The sequence below is a fragment of the Mus caroli genome, chromosome 7, assembly GCF_900094665.2.
Source record: "Mus caroli chromosome 7, CAROLI_EIJ_v1.1, whole genome shotgun sequence".
NCBI lineage: Eukaryota > Metazoa > Chordata > Mammalia > Rodentia > Muridae > Mus > Mus caroli.
The window spans coordinates 109,653,540-109,673,217 of NC_034576.1; the positions used below are offsets into that span (position 1 = coordinate 109,653,540).

At 42.4% G+C, this 19,678-nt stretch overlaps 1 protein-coding gene across 2 annotated transcripts in view; it reads left to right on the forward strand.

The window, feature by feature from the left end:
- The window catches only part of Syt9 (synaptotagmin 9), a 168,018-nt gene that overhangs the window by 32,242 nt on the left and 116,098 nt on the right, over positions 1 to 19,678 (forward strand). The gene's annotated exons all lie outside the window — the stretch shown is intronic.

The window sequence follows — 19,678 nt, forward strand, 5'->3', positions numbered from 1 at the left end:
CAGCTAGTGATGGGGCTGGGCAGAACTGTCCATGAGTAGATTCTTTGCAGGTACTTTTCTTGTCCTTTTTTGAATGTTCTGGCTGCAGTTTTCCACTCTGGGCACTCTGTGATCCTCATTTGTCAGAATTTGTAATGGTTTAGCTTCCTGTTTTAAAGCATGTTGCCTGTATATTAATTTAACCTCTGTGTGTTTATTACAAATTTAATGATAATAATCCAAGTAGTATATATGTACAGTATTTTTTTTAAAATGGAGAGAAGTGCTGGGCAGTGGTGGTGCACGCTTCTAATCCCAGCACTTGGGAGGCAGAGGCAGGCAGATTTCTGAGTTCAAGGCCAGCCTGGTCTACAGAGTGAGTTGCAGGACAGCCAGGGCTACACAGAGAAACCCTGTCTCGAAAAAAAAACAAAACCAAAAAAAAAAAACCCCAAAACAAAACAACAACAAAAAAACCCAAAAACAAACAAAAAAGGATCCTCACAAAGCAACTATATTTACCTTTGCCTAATTTTAATTTCTTGCTAATTCTGTCCATTCTGTAAATAATATACTTTACATTTTATTCACATACACTTGATGAAGAGTTTTCCTATTTGTGTGTGTGTGTGTGCGTGTGCATGCGTGTGTGCCGCACCATTGGGAGGAAGCAGCGGATAACCTCCAGTATCGTTTTCCGGAACACCAATTGGAATCTGTGCTAATGTGTCTCTGTCACAGTATTGCAATTTTATGTAAAGCTGCTCATACCAAGCCATGCAGCACGTTGGAAGCTCAGAAATGGAAACAGTTTATGTCCTTACTCTAGCGCCAGTTGAAGAATCCAGAGTTGACCATATTGCCACGATTGCATCAACTTTGTCTTTGGCTGCTGCTTTCTTTTATGGCAAGAGAAGCATCTTATGTTTCTTAAACTGTCATAGGATATATTCTCTCCCAATACCTTGCAAACAAACAAGTGTATATCTCCACTTTATTTCAAACGGAGCCTATTCCCAGTGGACACATGTACAAAACACTCCCATACCTCCTCTCAGGGATCACTGTGGACGAGGGCGAGGAAAATACTGTAAGAGCCAGAGGATAAGGGAGTTTGCTGGGAGGTTGTGTCTTCTAGTAATATCAGGAGCTACACCCATGACTCACACCAGCATGGCTGCCTGAACATGAACTGAGCAAGGACAATACCAAAGGGCATGCTTCAGGAAAAGCCTATGAGCCTCAGCCCTACACAGGAAACTAAGGAAAGCTAGGAGCAGGAGAAGTCTTTCCCTGGGAAGAGCACATCACGTGGTTGTCCAGTGCCAAACGGTCAGCTCTGGAAATTATAGAGTATATACACACAAAGTTTTATTTGAATGTGTGTGTATATATATATATATATATATATATATATATATATATATACATACATATACACACACACACACGCGAAAGAATAGTAATGAAAACAAGAGCCCATGAATTTGAAGAAGAGTGGGGAAGGGTGTATGGGAGGATTTGAAGGAAGGAAAAGGAAGGGAGAAATGTTGTAATTATATTAAACTCTCAAAAGTAAGTCTTTAAAAGAATAAATAATAAAATTATGTAAATTTAAAAATTAAAGGTCACCATGGTATCATAGTGAGAGATAGAGGGAGATCCTCTTTACAGTTAATTTTTCAGTGTTGGCCAAGGGCCTAATGACGCATATTCTGAGTTCTGACAGGAAAAACTAAGTAGGCATTTGACAAGGGGCTGGCAGACCCTGGGAGCCTCAGATCTTGGCAGCTAGGTGAGTAGATGATACTGCCTTCAGTAGTATTCTAGCAGGGGGTTTTAAGAGTAACTTTGTAAATAGGTATTACTCGTATTTAGTAAACTTTAAGATGTACGTTTTTTGCCAAAGATATCTGTCCATCAGCTGTACTAGCTAGGTGATCCTTACATATTTTTGCGATAATGTTTAATTTATTTTAACTTTTTAGTACTTCTTATTTCTTTTTCATTATTTATAGTGTAATCCAAATGTCTTCCAACATATGACCCATTTATGGGCCCAAAACACAAGTGGGCATGCTAGATCAGTAAGTAGTCTTTACCTGCCACATTAGGAAGGATCCCTGGCCTGTCATGCATGTTGTTTCCTGAGTCTGGACATATGATGGAGAATAATATGTTACCTGGATGAAGTACTTCCTTTGCTTTGTTGTGTTTTGACTCAGCATATAGCTTTCTTAGTACTCTTGTCACCTCTGCTGCTACTGTTTCTTCTGCTCTCCTCAGGTTGTTTTCTTGTGTTTGTTCTCTCTACAATCTGTCCTCTGCCCTGCCCTGTATGGCCTTGGTTACTTCCAGTTCTTTAGCAGTAAGAACCTTGCCTTGTTTCGATGCTGTAGGAAGTTCCCATTACTCTTGTCTATAGTATTCACATTTCTGGTATGTAAAGAACACTTCATAATCAAGACAGTCATAGCATCTCATAGTCAAAACTGCCTGGATCTCTCATGATATAGAATACTCATGACTGCCCACAGGAGTGGGAGTTCTATGTACCTCCCCCCAAAAGCATATGTACATCGAGGGTCAGAGGATTTGGAAACTATTAGACATGACCTGCTTCTGTTTCATATACCCCCGTCTGCCTCACTTTGCAGAGCATCATTGGGTTGTGCCTCCAGAGTCTCTTCTTTACTCAGTATTTGTGCAGCATCCAGCCATCCCATGTTTGCCTCCTGCCTAGGCACCCCGCTGTTCTGCCTGAACACCCTGCCTGGATACCCTGCCATTTTGCCTATGCTTTAGGGATCCAGTTCTGTTCTGTGCACTTTTGCAAGTTAAGCCCTTGTCTGGTGACTAGCTTTCATTCAAATGACACAAATACTGGCTTCATCATAGAGACATAAAGTGGGTAGTGCTTACAGGGGCTTAGATAAGGGTTACTGAGTATTGCGATCCAGTGTGGGATGGTGGAAAAGTTCTAGAAATAGCAGTGAATGTTTATGATGTCACAGAACTGTCTGTTTTGCGATAGTTAGGTGCTATGTTGTATGTTATTTGTATTTTATTGTAATTTTTAAATTTTAAATTTTAGAAAATACTATCTGGTATAAAAGGAGATGAGAGTGTTGAAATGTCTTATGCGAAACTGAAATTGCCTGCTTACAGCTAAAGTTCTGCCCTCTGCCTGCTATGCAGAATGCTTGCAGTTCATGGAGGACAGGCTTCTTGAGAGCATTGTGAGCACAGCTGGTGCCCTTGTTCCTTCTTGTGAGTGTCAAGAATACTACTGAAATCTTAACCTCTTTTTTTCCTAGTCGATGTTCCTTAGAACAATAGCTATGTTTCTTCATATTATCATGTTCAATCAGTTAATAATACTGCTAGGAAAATGAATGATTGAAAAGATACTGCCTACATTTCAATAACATTAAATATGGCTACAGAGAAATTGATTTCAAATTATATAATTTGTGGAGGAAAGGTGATACTTAAATACATAGCTTTTAACCAGTTACCAGTAGTCCAAGTGTGACTTCAGCACAAACCTCTTGATAACCTAAGAGTATGTTTGGATATGGGCTAGGGAGGGCCACACTGGCAAGGATCATAGGCTGGAATGGTGTCTGGCTGTTAGCTGTGCACAAGGGTTAAAACCACATGGGAAAGAGAGAGGAATAGGAAGGGAATCTCCTGTACTTAGACTCTGGGAAATCTCTGAGGACAAGTTCGTTTAAGGTTAGTCTTAACCAAGGAAGCAAGGCTATTTGAAGACATCTAGCTTCTTCTGAAGATATCATTGCTCTAGAATCTTCTGAAGATGTCACAGTACCTCTGGTAACATAGTGTCTTCCTGAGGAATTCCTTTGTATTGTGTGTTGTAAAGTTAGCTTAAGAACTTGTGTCCATTTCCATAGTCCATGTTCCTTCTATAATGTGATATATGAAATACTAAACATCCAGGAAAAAGTGAAATATTGTATCATTTTCAATCATGAGAATAGATAATTTTTTAAAGATAAAGTCTCATAGCCTAGGCTGGCCTTGAACTCGCTACAAAGTTTTGTCTGTCCTCACATTCTCCATCTTCTGACTGTGGGGTTGCAGACACATATTACCATACCCAACCTGAACAATCAATCTTGATGGTGCGCTCTCTCTCTCTCTCTCTCTCTCTCTCTCTCTCTCTCTCTCTCTCTACACACACACACACACACACACACACACACACACACCTTGTACAGAGATTTTAGAAGCTTCTTTACCTTAAACACATTTTTAGTGGAGTAAGAATAGATGTAAAGTAGAAATGACATATAGCTTATAATTTTATCACTTATCAAACAAGAGTGTCTTGGGAACTGATGCCATGCTGAGTTGTAGAGATATATTAGAAATAGAATTTTTCACTCTTATTTCAGAAGATGAGATTTGGAAGGATCTTCCATCTCAGTTCAGTTTTGTTTTATATGTTAGGAATCTCAAAATAAGAGTACAACTCCCTTGATGTTATCCAGGTAGCTAGAGCTGTGGCCTGGGATAGAAATTAACCAGTTCTGCAGTGAATTAGTTTGGGTGCTAGTGGAAGCTAGCAGGCAGCATGATCAAACTGGGTAATTTGTGAGAAGTTTAACACGAGGACTTGCTGTAATATTGAGGTCATGATTCAAGGGAACTGTTGAGGAGTAATGCACACTTTAGAGCTGGTAACAGAAGGGAGCTGTCACTACCTGTGGATAGAGAAGAACCTAGAAGAGCTGTGCTTTAAGCAACAGGACACATAGGACATGATAGCCACAAGAAAACAGCTAAGGGAGAGCCGTGGGGTGGGAAATTATGAGGCAACAACCTAGAGACTGAGTTCAGGCTTGACTTAAGCACAGCTATCCCTTCAGTGTCTTCTCTAGTATTTCTGGAGAGAATAAAGAGAATAAAGCTAAATGCCTTAGCTGGCCTCTCCCACTGCCATCTGGTTTTCTATTAGGACTTTGTATTGTTATAAGTCTACTGGAGCAAAGGGCATGGGAAGCCTGGGGTATAGTTCATAAGGGTCAGGCTAGAATATCTGAAAGCAGTGAAGAGAATGGAGGTCTGTGTATTTGTGATGGTGGAATTTCCAGTGTCGCCCATTGAAAGAGATCAAAAGCAAGTATGAGGATAGGGTTTCATAAGCATGTATTAAAAGAGGGCCTTTGACTCATGTACAAATGAGGAGTTGTATGATTGGAGGATGTGTTTTATGTGTTCCTAATTTGCAAAACCACAAAATTTTGGGACCAGAACTATGAGGTGACTAGAGCCTAAATATCCTTCAATAGTTACACTTTGGCCCATTGCCTTCAAAGTGCCCTGAGACTCACCAGGAGCTGTGCTCACTCAAGAACTATTAGAAGGACATACAGCTCAGTCTCCATGTGGGTCTCCCAACAACTGAAGCAGAGGTCGTCCCTAAAGCTGTAGCCTGACTGGAATCCCTTCCCCAACAGGGCTGCCTTGTCTGACCTCTGTGGGACAGGATATGCTTAATCCTGAAGAGACTTAATGGACCAGGATGGAGGGATACCCAGGGGGCCCCCACCCTCTCAGAGAGGAAGGGGAGGAGGAAATGGGGACATTCTGTGAGGAGGACCTAAATATGAATGAATGAATGAATGAATGAATGAAAGAAATATTAGAAGCCTCTGAAGGAATATCTTGTGCTGAAGTCAAGCCTGCATTCAATCTCCAGGATGTTTCCTGAAAACTCCCCATTCCATGGTACTCCATTCATACTAACAGAAGCCTGTGAGTCCTCCGACCACACTAGCATAGTCCCAGCCAGCAGAAAGCAAGAACATAGTCTACTTCCAGCTTGGCCAGATGCCCTGATGGCAAGTCTCTGCTCTGGAGGTGTCCCACTGTGTCTGAAGAAGGACCTAAAGGGAAGGTCAGCTTAATTCTGAGATCTAAAATCAAAACCAACTTCTAGTTCCACATCATGCCCTGTGCAGGTGGGAAGATGCCAGATAGGAGGCAGGACTGAGTCTGGCTTTCCAATCAGGAGGTCCACTTACTTGCTGAATGGTGATGGGCTGGGAGAAGTGATCGGGTTCATTTAGGGAAACATCACGCCTCGAGCTGATCCAAATAGAAGAAGTAGTCCCACAGTAGACATTGGTTTATGAGATGCTTCTAAACACGAGTTCAGAACGGTGCTTGTCAGCAACCTTTTGATCTTGTTTCCCAGTGTAGATGAGAGATTTGGACAAAAATTGGATCAAAGCTAAAGCAAATCCGGCCTAGCAGAGGATCCTGACTGAAAAAGCTTGGAAAAGGGTCCTCTGGGAGGTATGAATTATTGGGTCAATGCAGCAGGCCCCAGCTTCAAAGAAATGTCAGGAAAGCGAATGAGAGTGCTGTGGTGAGTTGTTGGGCAGGTGCGGGTGTGCAGCCAGGAGCAGAGGACTGTCTCCCCATGGTGGAGGTGAGGAGTGGACTGTAAGATACTGGAGGCAGCCAGCAGTCTCTGAGTACCAGCTGCCTTTCCTGGCTCTGGGTACATGTTCCCACCTCATTGTAGTCCCACAGGTGGGCAGAGTAGGGCTGTGCTTTCCGGTGAACACACCAAGGAGGGTTGTTGACCCTTCAGTCTGTCCTTTGTCACCACCAGTTCTTAAGTTGTGTTTCAAGATGTTTCCTCCAAGCCCTCGGGCAGATGTCCCTTTCTGTCTCAGATTATTTGTGTATCAATCATTTATTCTTTTTCAGAAATTCTAGCATACCTGAATGATTCTGTTTGTTATGCATAGGCCAGAACCCCCATATGCACAAAACACAAGGGCTGGGCATGGTGTACAAACCTGCAACCCTAGCTGAGGATTAGTAGGAGGATGGGTTGCAAGTTCAATGATATAGACTGCATCATAGTCCCATGCCAGCCAGAGCTACTTATCAAGAGACTATCTCAAAATTTCAAAAGCAAAAACAAAGGAGAAAGTATCGATTCTACAAGCATTTCCTTCCAACCAGGCGAGGTAAGATATTGTAAGTAGACCCCCTTCCCCAGTCAAATAATTTCTAGAGCAAGTATAAAGATAGAGGAAGCACAGTAGCCAAACAGACCACGGTGGCTGGGCCTTCCTGATATGCAGACTGTGGTACAGCAGGCTTTGGAAGTGAGGGACATAAACACAGGTGTTACAGCCCCCCATGGGTGCTTGCAGCTGCAGCCCCTGTGTAGCCTCATTTGGCGGCGGCAGAGGTGGCGATGTTAGTGTGAAGAAGAGCTGGTCACACTCATGAAGCAGCACTTTGCAAATTAAAGGTGCAAAAGAACATGTCTCCCCATGCTAATTTTAGGCCAGCTGCTTAGTTACACAGGCGGAATCATTTGGGCGGTCTTCTAAGGAAGTACTCTGTGGACACGGTCTGGTTACAGATAGACCATGCTCTGTGTGAGTAACAGAAAAATAAATGTAGTTGATGCCGTTTGCCAGGGTCCATGTTATAATTCGTTTTACTCACGGGCTTCTTAGAGTTAAGGCAGCTGTGTGTTCTGTTTACCTGGCTCAGTACCTTAATAATGGGCCCCTGTAGGCCTGAGTTAATGCTCTGTAATCCTTGCAATTTTCACCATGAGCCAGTGCTAAGAGAATCTCATGTCTGCGGCAGGAATAAAAAGCAGGAATGGCCATAAATTGTAGCCTTCAGTTGGATAGCACTCTGACTTGTGGCTATAATGGGAACTATTATGATGACTTTAGCTCTAGCTAGAGTCCTGTGAGCTCAAGGTCAGTTGTCAGGTTTCACAAGAACCACAAAATGTGTGTGTCATGTCCAGGTCCTTCAGGACAGATGCAGAAGACCCTAGTGAGGCAAAGACTTAGCAGTGGTCACAATGGTGCATAAATGGGGCAAGATCAGGTCTGGGTTTCTTAAAACATGAAAACTCTTTCCTAGTCACTGTATATATTTGAGTAGATAGTGACCTATGTGTGGTGGTTTGAATGAGAATGGTTCCCTTTTTTGTTTGTTTTTGTTTTTTACTGTTTGTTTGTTTGTTTGTTTCCCAGTTGGTGGACTGTTTAGAAGGATTAGAGGTGTGGCCTTGTTGGAGAAGATGTGTCACTGTGGGGTGGGCTTTGAGGTTTCAAAAGATGACTCCAGGCCCAGTCTCTTCCTCTTTGCCTCCTGCTTGGATCAGATGTATGTAAGCTTTCAGCTACTACTCCAGCCTCATGTCGGCCTGCCACTACAGTCCCCACCTTGACAGTCATCGGTTTACCCTCTGGAACTGTAAGCAAGCCCCCGATTAAATGCTTTCTTCTATAGGTTCCCTTGTTTGTAGTGTTTCTTCACAGTAATAGAGTTGGTAACTAAGACACCGTACATTCAATATAACCACAATGGGAAACCCTGCCCATTATTTTCTCTGGGTGATCTTTTAAAAACATAATCAGATTGCCTGCGCCTAGTCCTCTATGAGAAGTGAATTATGTAAGGTATAAGTCTTAGTCGGTCTAGAGTGCCATAACAGAAAACCACAGACTGGCAGGTTTAGTGACATCCCACAATGCTGCTTGATTTTAGACACTGAAAAAGCTCTAGAGCAGGTGCCAGCAGATTTGGTATCTGGTGAATGTCTGTTTCCTTGTCCACAAATGGCTATGTCATAAATGAAAGAGGTGAAGGACCTCTCTGTGGAATGAGGGTTTCAAAACATGGATTTTTGTTTGTTTTGTTTTGTTTTTGAGGTCTTAAGGGAGCTATGTGTTCTGTTTACCTGGCTCAGTACCTTAATAAGGGGTCCCTGTAGGCCTGAGTTAATGCTCCTTAATCCTTGCAATTTTCACCATGAGCCAGTGCTAAGTTCAAGCTACGTTCAAACCTGGCTTGAACTTGGAGTATTACCAAAGATGACCTTAAACTCCTGATCCCGTTGCTTCCAGCTCCCTACTGCACCTGGGATGGTATAAATTTTGAGGAGACAAAACTATTTCATCTGGTATTACATTCCCAGTCTTCTATGATCCATAATCTTTTCACTTGCAAAACACACTCATTACATTTCCAGAGCCCCCAGATTTTAACCTATTTGAGTATCAATTCTAAAGTCTAAAATGCAGAATCTCATCTAAATGTCATTTAATCAGATAGGACTGGAGCTCAAGGTGTGACTCACTCCGAGGCACACTGCCCTTCCTGTTGTGAACCAACAGAACCACACATCACAAGGCTCCAAAATTTAGTGGTAGAACTAGCACAGGAGAGGGTAGCATATCACAGCATGGTGTATCATAGAGATGTCCACTTCAAAAGGAGGAAACAGAGAAGCAAAGGGTATCAAGTCCTACCTAAGCCCAAACTACAAGGTAAACTCTTGGAGATCTTAAGATTCACCAAGAATCTGTTTTGGTTAGATTTTCTTTCCTCCAGGCACACTGTGCTGGGTCTGGGTATTTGGGGAGCACTGTGGGTGTTGGTCTCTCCTGGACACATGGAACATCTTCCCCAGCTCTGCCAAGCGTGCCTTGCATTCCCAGGGTACCCATGTGCCTCTGGGTGGAGCTTTCTGTCATTCCTCCCCATCTCCTCTCTCTTCTGCTTCAGGCTGTTACTTTTTCAGCTGCTCCGGTCTGGCTCACCCCTTTAGTAGTTCCTCGTTCATGGCTTGCCACACCCACTGTGTTCTCAACATGCTTTCTTATTCTCTACCATATAGAAAGACTAAGAATTTTCAAGATCCGAGCTTCGTCCCTACTGGCTATCATTCATTCACAGTGCTAGAAGGTGCTGTGCACACTGCCAGAGGAGAGAAGTTATCACCTGGCTCACCCACTGTGAACCCTGCCTGGCAGTCACTGTGTACAATATTGACAGTGATGTTAAGGGAACAGCCAGTCACTTTTTTACTTTATTTAAGGTCCTCTCCACAAGATGGGTTCTACACCTGACACTGAAGTAAGGCTAAGAATATGTGGCTAAATATGTCATTGAGCCTAGGAGAAAAACCTGCTAGTAATATTCTGCTAAGCAGACACAAAATGACACCTGATGATGTGTATCTCTCAATCCTCAGCAAAGAATCTTCTTCCCATAGTAAATGGTAATTAACACAGACACCTAGAACTGGTCAGTGTGCAGAGAATAAGGAGACACTGGAGTGTTCATTCCTAAATGGGATGTCTATACCATGACCCTCAAGTCTCAGGGATCTGAGGAGGTTAAAAGGTTATGAAGAGCCAGAAGTGGTGGATAACTGAAAACAACAGTTTTTTCCCAGATGTAACAGGGTAGCACCATGCCCATGTGAACTCCCAGTGATCATGATAGCAGTGAGGCCTGCACAGGCTCAAGCCAGATAAGATTCCAGCATGGAGGAAGTGGGTGGGTTTGAAGTCCACTCTACCTGAGGAGTTATTGATGCGTGAATGCTGTTGGGAGACAGAAAGACAGTTTTCTTCAATGGATTGATGCCCAGTACATCAGCCATACTCTGAAGGAGACCTCACTCCTGGGGGAGTTGGCCAACACAAACTAGACTGGATGGGTTCTCAAAAAGAGAGTTGTGAGAGAGTGAGGAAGAGGAGCGTGGGTGGGTAAGGGAGTGGAGGAGGAGCTGGGAGAAATAGAGGGATATAATCAAAATCTGTTATCTGAAAATTTCAAAGAATAAATAATAAATACATTATTTTAAAGACTTTTTCCAAATCCTTAAGTTCTAGCTTCTATTTGCTTAGTCAGTTGTCTTCAAGTGATTTCTGTCATCTCTAAATTTTCTCTTAGCCTTTAGCCAGGAAGCACCATGCCTTCAAAACTTCACTCAGAAATCACTGGAGCTAAACATCTCATTCTGCTGTTTATAAGTTCTGTCTTCCACAAAACCATCTTGTGTGAGCACAAGCTCACCACGGTTCTTCACACCACATGACAAGGGCCATCTAGCCTCTAATAACGCAGCCTTCATTGCCATCAGAGAACCAGGAGAACAGACTTTAAAGCCATCTGTCCATGCTTACCTGGAGATTCAGGAATCTTTGAACTGCTCCCTTTCCTTACTCACTTCACTCACCAGAATCAGCCTAGCAGTCCGTTCACAGATCTTTCCGAGCACACGTGTCAGAAGTCTCCAGTTATCCACCAGTTGCACCATTCCAGCTCTGCTGTCACAGCACCCCTACTTCCAAGTACCAGCTACTGTCTTAGTGTTAGCATGGATGTGGGGTCATCTCTGAATCCCAGGTTTGGATCTGCACCCTGACTTCAGCACCTAGGAGTGCCCTGAGCTGGGACTAGTACTATGGGGAATCCTCCTGGCTAGTAGTTTAAGAACAAAGACTGATTTTATTTTAAGCTTCCAGTTTAGTTCTTAGCATAGATCAGTTGTGTGAGGGAAGTGCCTTGTCCTCAGCAATTGAAGTCACTAGGTGACTTCAGGATCAGGATCTCTGTGCTTGCAGCTAGACCACCTCATGAAGTCTTTACTGTTTAACTAATGTTGAGATGAAAAATCATTTTTGTTGTTGCTTTGAGTCTAGGACTCTGGTAGTTTAGGTTGACCTTGAATTTGCTATGTGGTGGAGGATGGCCTTGAACTTCTAATTCTCTTGCCTCTGTTTCCCAAGTGCTGGGATTACAGGAGTGTGCCGCCACACCCACTTCAGAGATACAAATCTTGACTGTGACTTGCAACTCTGCTCTTAACTGCTGTACTGTGGTGCCTACAATGTAATTACACAGCAATATCTTTGCATGATCACATTTCCTAGACAAGTTCAATCATTTTAACATCAAAGCATTTAATTTTAACCTGGAATCTAGTGCATGTGTCTCCTCCAGCATGCTGTTCAGAAGATGCCCTGGAGCCTACTGAGGTGTGGAGCTGAGTTCCTCTGCACTGTGTATCTTGGGAGGGCTGGGATATTGAATGCAATATCCGCCCTCCTTCCCTTTTTTCCTCTCCACTTGTGTTAGAATAGGCTGCCTTGAGAACAATTTTAGGCTCACAGTAATACTGTCTCTTTAAACTGTAACAGTCAGAAAAGGTTGATTGTGATATATATATATATATATAAAATGAAGTGTTAAATGTAGTCACATGAAAGGGATGCTGACAAAGGAATTCTTGCATTAAATATTCTGGATGATGCTAAAGATTCATTCTGATACAGAATGTCCTCATTGGTTCTGTTCTCTGAAACTCTTAACATCCCATCATCAGAGCTGTCTGGTCTTGCCTATTTCCTCTATCTAATTACATTACCACTTTCCCCGCAAGAAACCATGTGATGTCCTCAAGTTCTTCATGGCCTAATTTCCTAACAGAATGTCCTGATGTTATCTGTAGTAGGTCCCAAAGACATAATTGTTTTAGGGTCTGGAAAGCATCTTGTGTTCTCAATGCACACATAAAACGTGCACACAAGCATATACACACATACACACACATGCACACACACACACACATACAGAGGCACATTCACTGGAATTAACTTGTAGGGGTTAAGCACTCATTGTGATCAGTAAGCCATGTGTATCAGATTAATCCGAGATTTGAGATGCTTGTTAAAAATGGAGATTCTGGACCTCATCCAAGACCTATTAAATATGAATGTCTAAGGTTAAAGTCACAGATCATTTTTCTCCATCAAAGCATTTTTACATTTTTTATGTTCCCTTAGGAACTTGCCAAACATTCAAGAATAGAGAGAATGGTATGGTAAAGACCACATGTCAAAATTCAGTAATTAAATTCTAGTTAGTGTTTGTTGATCTGTAATTTGAAGCCAGTTCCAGGCCTTGTATCACCTAGAATGGCTCCACACATGTCCCTGACCCATAGCCATGATACAATGATCATCCTTAAGAGTTACTATAACCCCAGTATCATTAGATTCCTGGGCCACATGTTCCTTGTCCCACACATTTGCTGACTGTGTAGTATACTATGCTCCATCAGCTCACTGCTGCAGGCAGGACTTGACTCTTCTCTGGACTGTTGCCCAATGCTATGGTTTTCTTTTTCAGGTCTCTTGCCTTGAGTGAAAATTGCTCTGTGTATATGTTTCGTTTTCATTTCCCACAGTCATTCATAAGGGGCTTCCATGAGGGATGCCTGGAAGTGTCTTCTGATACCATCCGGTTCTAGAAATGTTTCTTGATTCCTTATACACTTAATCAATAACATATTTGGGTAGAAAATTTTAAGTTGAATATAGTTTTCTTTCTTTTCAGAAATTTTCATGCATTTTCTTGTATATACTTTCTGTTAAGTCTGATTATGGGTCTAGTTTTTTAGTGTTTTAATGAGTGTATGTGGCGAGGAAGAGGACCGACCATAGACTGGTGTTGGTTGGAGTTTGTTGTCCCTCTCCATCGGTATGTTTTCAGACAGGGTTTCTCCTGACCTGGAGTTCACTGATTCCATTGGGCTCACTGGCCAGTGAGCTGGGGACCATCTTCACTTCTCCCCTCAGTGTTGGGGTTACTGATGCATATGACCACATCTAACTTGTACATGTCTGTTGGGGATCTGAACATAAGGCCTTGTGCATAGCAGGCAGTGTACTCGCTGAGTCCTGGCTCTTTGTTATGTTTATCTCAACTTCATGGCTTTCTCTTTTCTATTTTCAATGCCACAATAAAAACATCTACGATCAAAGAATTGTGTCCCAGTGCTGGGTGGATCTCTACCCACTTCTCCTTCAGTTTTAAGGAACTTAAACACTATACCTCCTTCAGTGAAATTTGCCTCCATTTTCTGAGTCTTAGTCTTTCAGTAATTTTAAATACTAGATCTTTAAGGGGAGAGAACACCCACTATCATTGCTTGTATTTCTGAGTTGGGTTTGTTGTTGTTGCTGCTGCTGCTGGTTTAGGTTTACCTTCAACCAAGTGTCTTAGCTGTAGTGTTGCTGAATAGTTCTTCTATTAGGGGAGTTGTCTTATTTTTATTCCCGGGTCAGGTGGGATCTCCAGGGTCTGCTTTGCTGGTTACTGCTTCACCCATGCTTTCTAATCTACACTGGTATTTTATAAATCTCAGTACCGAAATAAATTGTCTCTTGCTCTAATTTGGTTCATGTCATGGACCATTTATACTGATACTCAGCTTGGCTGGTGTCCTCTGAGCTGCTCATCTTCCTGTTTGGTCCCATTGATTGTTACTTCTAGCCTTTAGTGGTTGGAATGAGAATGTCCCCCATAGGCTCATATGTTTGAATACTTGGTCCCCCACCCCCACCCCCGTTTGCTGAACTGTTTGAGATGGATTAGGAAGTGTAACCATACTGGAGGAGGCGTGTCACTGGGAAACAAGCTTTGGGTTTCAAAAGGCTTATGCCATTCACAATGTGTCTCTCTTCACCCCTACTTCTTTTGCATCATGGATTCTAATCCTACAAAAACTTAAGCCAGATTAAGTGTTTTATTTTTATTAAATTGCCTTGGTGTTTTATCCCAGCAATAGAAAACTAAATAATGGCTGTTGTTTCTCAGACCATACACAACTGATGGGTGACCAGGCCCTTTTTCTCATTGGTCAGCAATAGTTGCCACTTTTGAAAATTTTCAGCTGTCCTTTAGAATTGCACTTGTCTAGCAGGGATTCTGTGTTACAGCATTTTGTCTGGTGTGCATGGGCATACCATTAAAGTACATCATGTGCAGTGGTTCAGACCTAGTTGCAGAGCATTGTGTCCTTGAGAAAATACCATCCAGTTCTTACTACACTTTCATAAACAGCTTCTTGTTTGTATCACTACCAGCCTTCAGAGAACTGTAGCATTTGCCTCTTTCAAGCCCTGAACCATCATCTGATTTTTTTTTGACCCACAGATAAAAGAACCAATTACACTATTCTTACTTTTTAGAAAATACATCTCATATTTTATCATCATTTCTTCCATCTTTACTTTAAAATATACCTAAATGCCAATGAATATGTGTAATGAATATATGTGTAATTTAAAGCTTATAAAGCAATTGACCACATATCTACCACCTAACTTGAGAAATAAATTATCTCTTTAAAAATATTCTGCAGTTCTAGGCTGACTCATCCATCCCCACAGCCCTTGACTGAGGTCAAGTTCTAAGGAGATGGGAGTGGACATGGAGATTCTTCTTTGTAAGATACTTCTTTTTGGTAAAAAAGCTCCCACACGGTGTCTAGAGGACACGTTGAGCTATTGGTAATGGACATTCAGATGATTACACTAGAGGCTGGTGAGGTCACATAGGCCACTGTTGCTCTCTGGCATCCTGGCAGGTGTTCTGAAGTACTGTTATCTCACCTGGTGTCTTTGTGTAAATATGGAAAGTTTACTCTTGCTGTTCGTAATGACTGTAAACACACACACACACACACACACACACACTCTCACACAAAACCTAGAAGACTTTAGCACCCTCCACGGTTTATAGGCCACAGCCTACCCTGACATAAGTCAAGGTTTGCACAGCAAGTGGCTGCAGATGCACCTCATCATTATCAAATGTCATACCCATGCCAGGAATTCTTTGAATGCATGGTGTCAAATGTTTAGGTAAACAAGCTCTCTCCTTTCATGCTCCTTGCTCCATGACTGGACTTATGAGCAAGCTGTTTTTTGGAAAGCATAGCCTAGATGTCATTTTGCAAGCCTGAATTGTTAAGAACTGGGTCAGAGGCCTGATGACTACTAGTAAAAGTAGGTCAGGCTTTGTGTTATCAGACATGTTGTCTATGCCCAGTGAAATCCTGAGAGGTAGTTGTGCTAAGACAAGTGAGCTCAGGGTGCATATGGGATTGATTGATTGATTGATATGTAGAATCTCATTATGTAGTCTTGGCTACCCTGAAACCTGCCATGTAGATTAGACTGGTATGTAACTATGATGTTCCTCTTGCTTCTACTTCCTGAGTATAGAAAGTAGATGCATGTACCACTATACCTGACTTATGTTAAATTATGTATGTGTGTGTGTGTGTGTATATATATATATATATATATATATATATATATATGCACTTACTCATGTACTTGTGCATGTGTGTAGAGACCAGAAGAAGGTGACGTGTCTTCTCCTCTATTACTCTCTGTCTATTCCTTTGTGGCATGGGCATCATGTTTTCTCAGCAAGCAAGGAAGCCCATTTCTTCCCCCTCAGAGCTAGATCAGAGATGTGCATAGGATGCCTGGCTTTTTACATGTGTGTTGAGATCCAGAATGTTGTCTTCATGATTACACAGCAATCATTCTTAATTGTTGAGCCATTTCTCCAGCACCACATTAAGTTCTTAAGTCTAGACAGCCATAAGTCATAGCTCACCCTGGACAATCAGGGGTCAATAATCTTACCCTTGTGTAGCAGATTAATATACTTTGTTTTTCTTTAAATCATTCCAGCTTTGGACAGTAATTTCTATGGTCATATGTATTAGCCAACATTTTTGCCTTGATAACAAATCCTTTTAAGATCTTAGAGACTCAAAGCACCAGCTCTTTTGGTGTTACTGATGGATCTATGTCTCAATTGCAACTCTGCCACAGGCTGTGGTCAGGGTTAAATTCATCCCTCATTCTACACTTGGAGCTTGTACCATAAGTTATTTTTTAGGGTACAGAGGCTTGAAGATCAGCTCTGACATGAGAGTTCTTACTCTCACACACTAGGTTAGAGCTCAAAAGTACCTCCGGTTTGAGGTGGATAATCTGTATTAACTAATTTTCTTTTTCTTTTCTTTTTTTCTTTTAAATATATTTTTAATATTTTTATTGGATATTTTATTTGCATTTTAAATGTTATCCCCTTTCCCAGTCCCTCCCCCAGAAACCCCCTATCGCATCCTCCCTCCTCCTGCCTCTAAGTGGGTGCTCACCTACCCACCCACCCACCCATACACTCCTGCACTCCCCTCTCCCCACCCTGGCATTCCCCTACACTAGGGCATTGAGGATTCACAGGACCAAGGGCCTCTTCTCCCATTGATGCCTTACAAGGCCATCCTCTGCTACATATGCAGCTGGAGCCATGGGTTGGGTCACTCCATGTATACCCTTTGGTTGGTGGTTTAGTCCTTGGGAGCTGGGGGGGGGGTCTGGTTGGTTGATATTGTTGTTTATCCTATGGGGTTGCAAATCCCTTCAGCTCCTTCAGTCCTTTCCCTAACTTCTTCATTGGGAACCTTGTGCTTAGTCCAATACTTGGCTGCGAGCATCTATCTACCTCTGTACTTGTCTGGCTCTGGCAGAGCCTCTCAGGAGACAGCTATATCAGGCTCTTGTCAGCATGTACTTGTTGGCATCCACAATAGTGTCTACATTTGGTGACTGTATATAGGATGGATCCCCAGGTGGGGCAGTCTCTGGATGACCTTTCCCTCAGTCTCTGCTTAACACTTTTTCTCCATATTTCCTCCCTTGAGTATTTTGTTCCCCCTTCTAAGAAGGACTGAAGCATCCATACTTTGGTTTTCCTTCTTCTTGAGCTTCATGTGGTACCAACACAGAGAATTCTTATTTAAACTGATTCCATGAGGCGTGTACTATAACAGGCAAGAATAATCAGTAATGTCCCCTATCATGCCCCCCTCCAGCCTTTGCAGCTGTTCTCCTTACAGTGTTTGTCAGAATAAAGCTACAGGAAGGAGTTCATGAAGAAGTTTTGCCTGCATATGGAGTACATAATGTGTTAAAAGAGATTCTGCTACTATGTATAGCCTGATTTGTGTTCAGATTTGACATTGTGAACTTGGGGCTGGGGATTGATGCCAGCTACAGTGGCCCCAGCCAGCTGTTGTAAAAGTCTGCACCAATAGAGACTTCACTATGTGTGATTTCACAGCCAAGTGGAGCCTGAGGTCTGCACCTTGTTCATCACTACCCTAGTCACGATGGGGATCTAAGAAGCACGATACCTTTATGGCTATGCTTTGCTTCCACCAACCATACTACCTACTCCCCCACCTCTCTACCTGGGCTTTTTTTTTTTTTTTGTATTGGACATTCTAAACAAACCTTAAACTCACTGCATAGCCAGGGATGACTTTGAACTCCTGATCCTCCTACCTCTTATCTCCCCAGATCCAAGATTATAGGCATGAGCTACCATGCTTGATCTATGCAGTGCTGTGGATCTAGCCCTGGACTTTGCACATCTAAGCTATGTCCCCAGCCCCGTGCCTGGGATTTTTCAGTTTTAGTTTGATTAATGCCCGTTCACTTGTTAGTTTTACTGGTTAGTCTTACTGGTTAATCTCACAGGTTAGTCAGAAATGTTTGACACTGTTTGTCTTTTCTACAACAGTTCCAGAAATTCCTGCACGTGACTTAGTGATGATGTTCTTCTTTGGGTTTTCTTTTTGTTTTTTTGTTTTTCTGGTTTTTTTTTTTTTTTTTAATTGATTACCTTGTTTCAAACATGAGATTTTTTAGCTCAGTAGCCGCACTGAAACAGGAATCCCAGTGTTATAAGCAGAAATGTAATATCATTTTACCACAACAAAGATTGACTGGGAGGCGGTGGGGGTATCCATTTGATCCATCAGCAACAGTTTTCTTGACAAAACTATTATCATTTTGTAAGAACAATCAGAGTCATGTGGTAAACCAGGTTGGTAGTTGGTCAGTTTTATTCAGTGGGTAAGTGGTGTAGGTCCTGCATGATTTAGCAGGAATCTAACTTGTCACAAGTCATAGAATCCTTAGAAGCACTAGCTTTTTAAGTTTCTCCAGAATATGAAGGTATGAAGTCTGTCTTCCCACCATGTCCCCAAAGCCTAGCATAATGTCTGTCTGTCACACAATAGACATTCAGAATATGCTAGGGGGAATCAGTGCAGATTTTTTAAATGACCAGTAGAGGAAAAATCTGGGAAAAGTTTTGGGGTCCTGGGGTATAGAAGGGGCATGTAGGAGCATGGTTTAAAATGGTGGTGTCAGGCATGAGATCAGATCTCATGCTTCAGTCTCTCTGACCCTACCTTATGGTAGGAAGCTGGTGGAGACTGGATTTTGCCTTGAAAGTTATGATTACGTGTCTTAGTTAGGGTTTTATTGCTGTGAACAGACACCATGACCAAGGCAAGTCTTATAAAAAAACAACATTTAATTGGGGTTGGCTTACAGGTTCAGAGGTTCAGTCCATTATCATCAAGGCAGGAACATGGCAGTATCCAGGCAGGCAGGCAGTGGAAGACTGACTTAAGTCTTAAGCCCACCCCGACAGTGACACACCTAATCCAACCAGGTCACACCTATTCCAACAAGGGCACACCTCCAAATGGTGCCACTCCCTGGTCCAAGAATATACAAACCATCACAGTACAACTATGGAATACCACATGGCCATGATACTATGATCCATATACGATCATCATCATTCCCTGCTGTATCCCCTTGCCCTCGCCCCTTCATAGCATGCTTGCAGACCTCCACTGTGGCTTTGGCTTCAGTATTGGCTTCAGTGTAGGATTTTCTTCTAACAACTGAAGCCCATTCTTTCTCCTATGCTGTATGTTGAAGTGCTGGTATTAGATGTTTATATCAATGACTGAATGGAGTGGGTAGGGGTGCCCAGGACCTTCTCTTCTTGTGTGAGATAGCTCTTAAGTGCCTGGATCCCTCCAGCAGCTTATCTTGTAGCCCTCACTGTAGTAACTGGCTTGATGCTACACCACATACCGACTACTTTCCCTCCTCCCCTCCTTTGCCTCTGTGTGTGTGTGTTTCACTTTCTT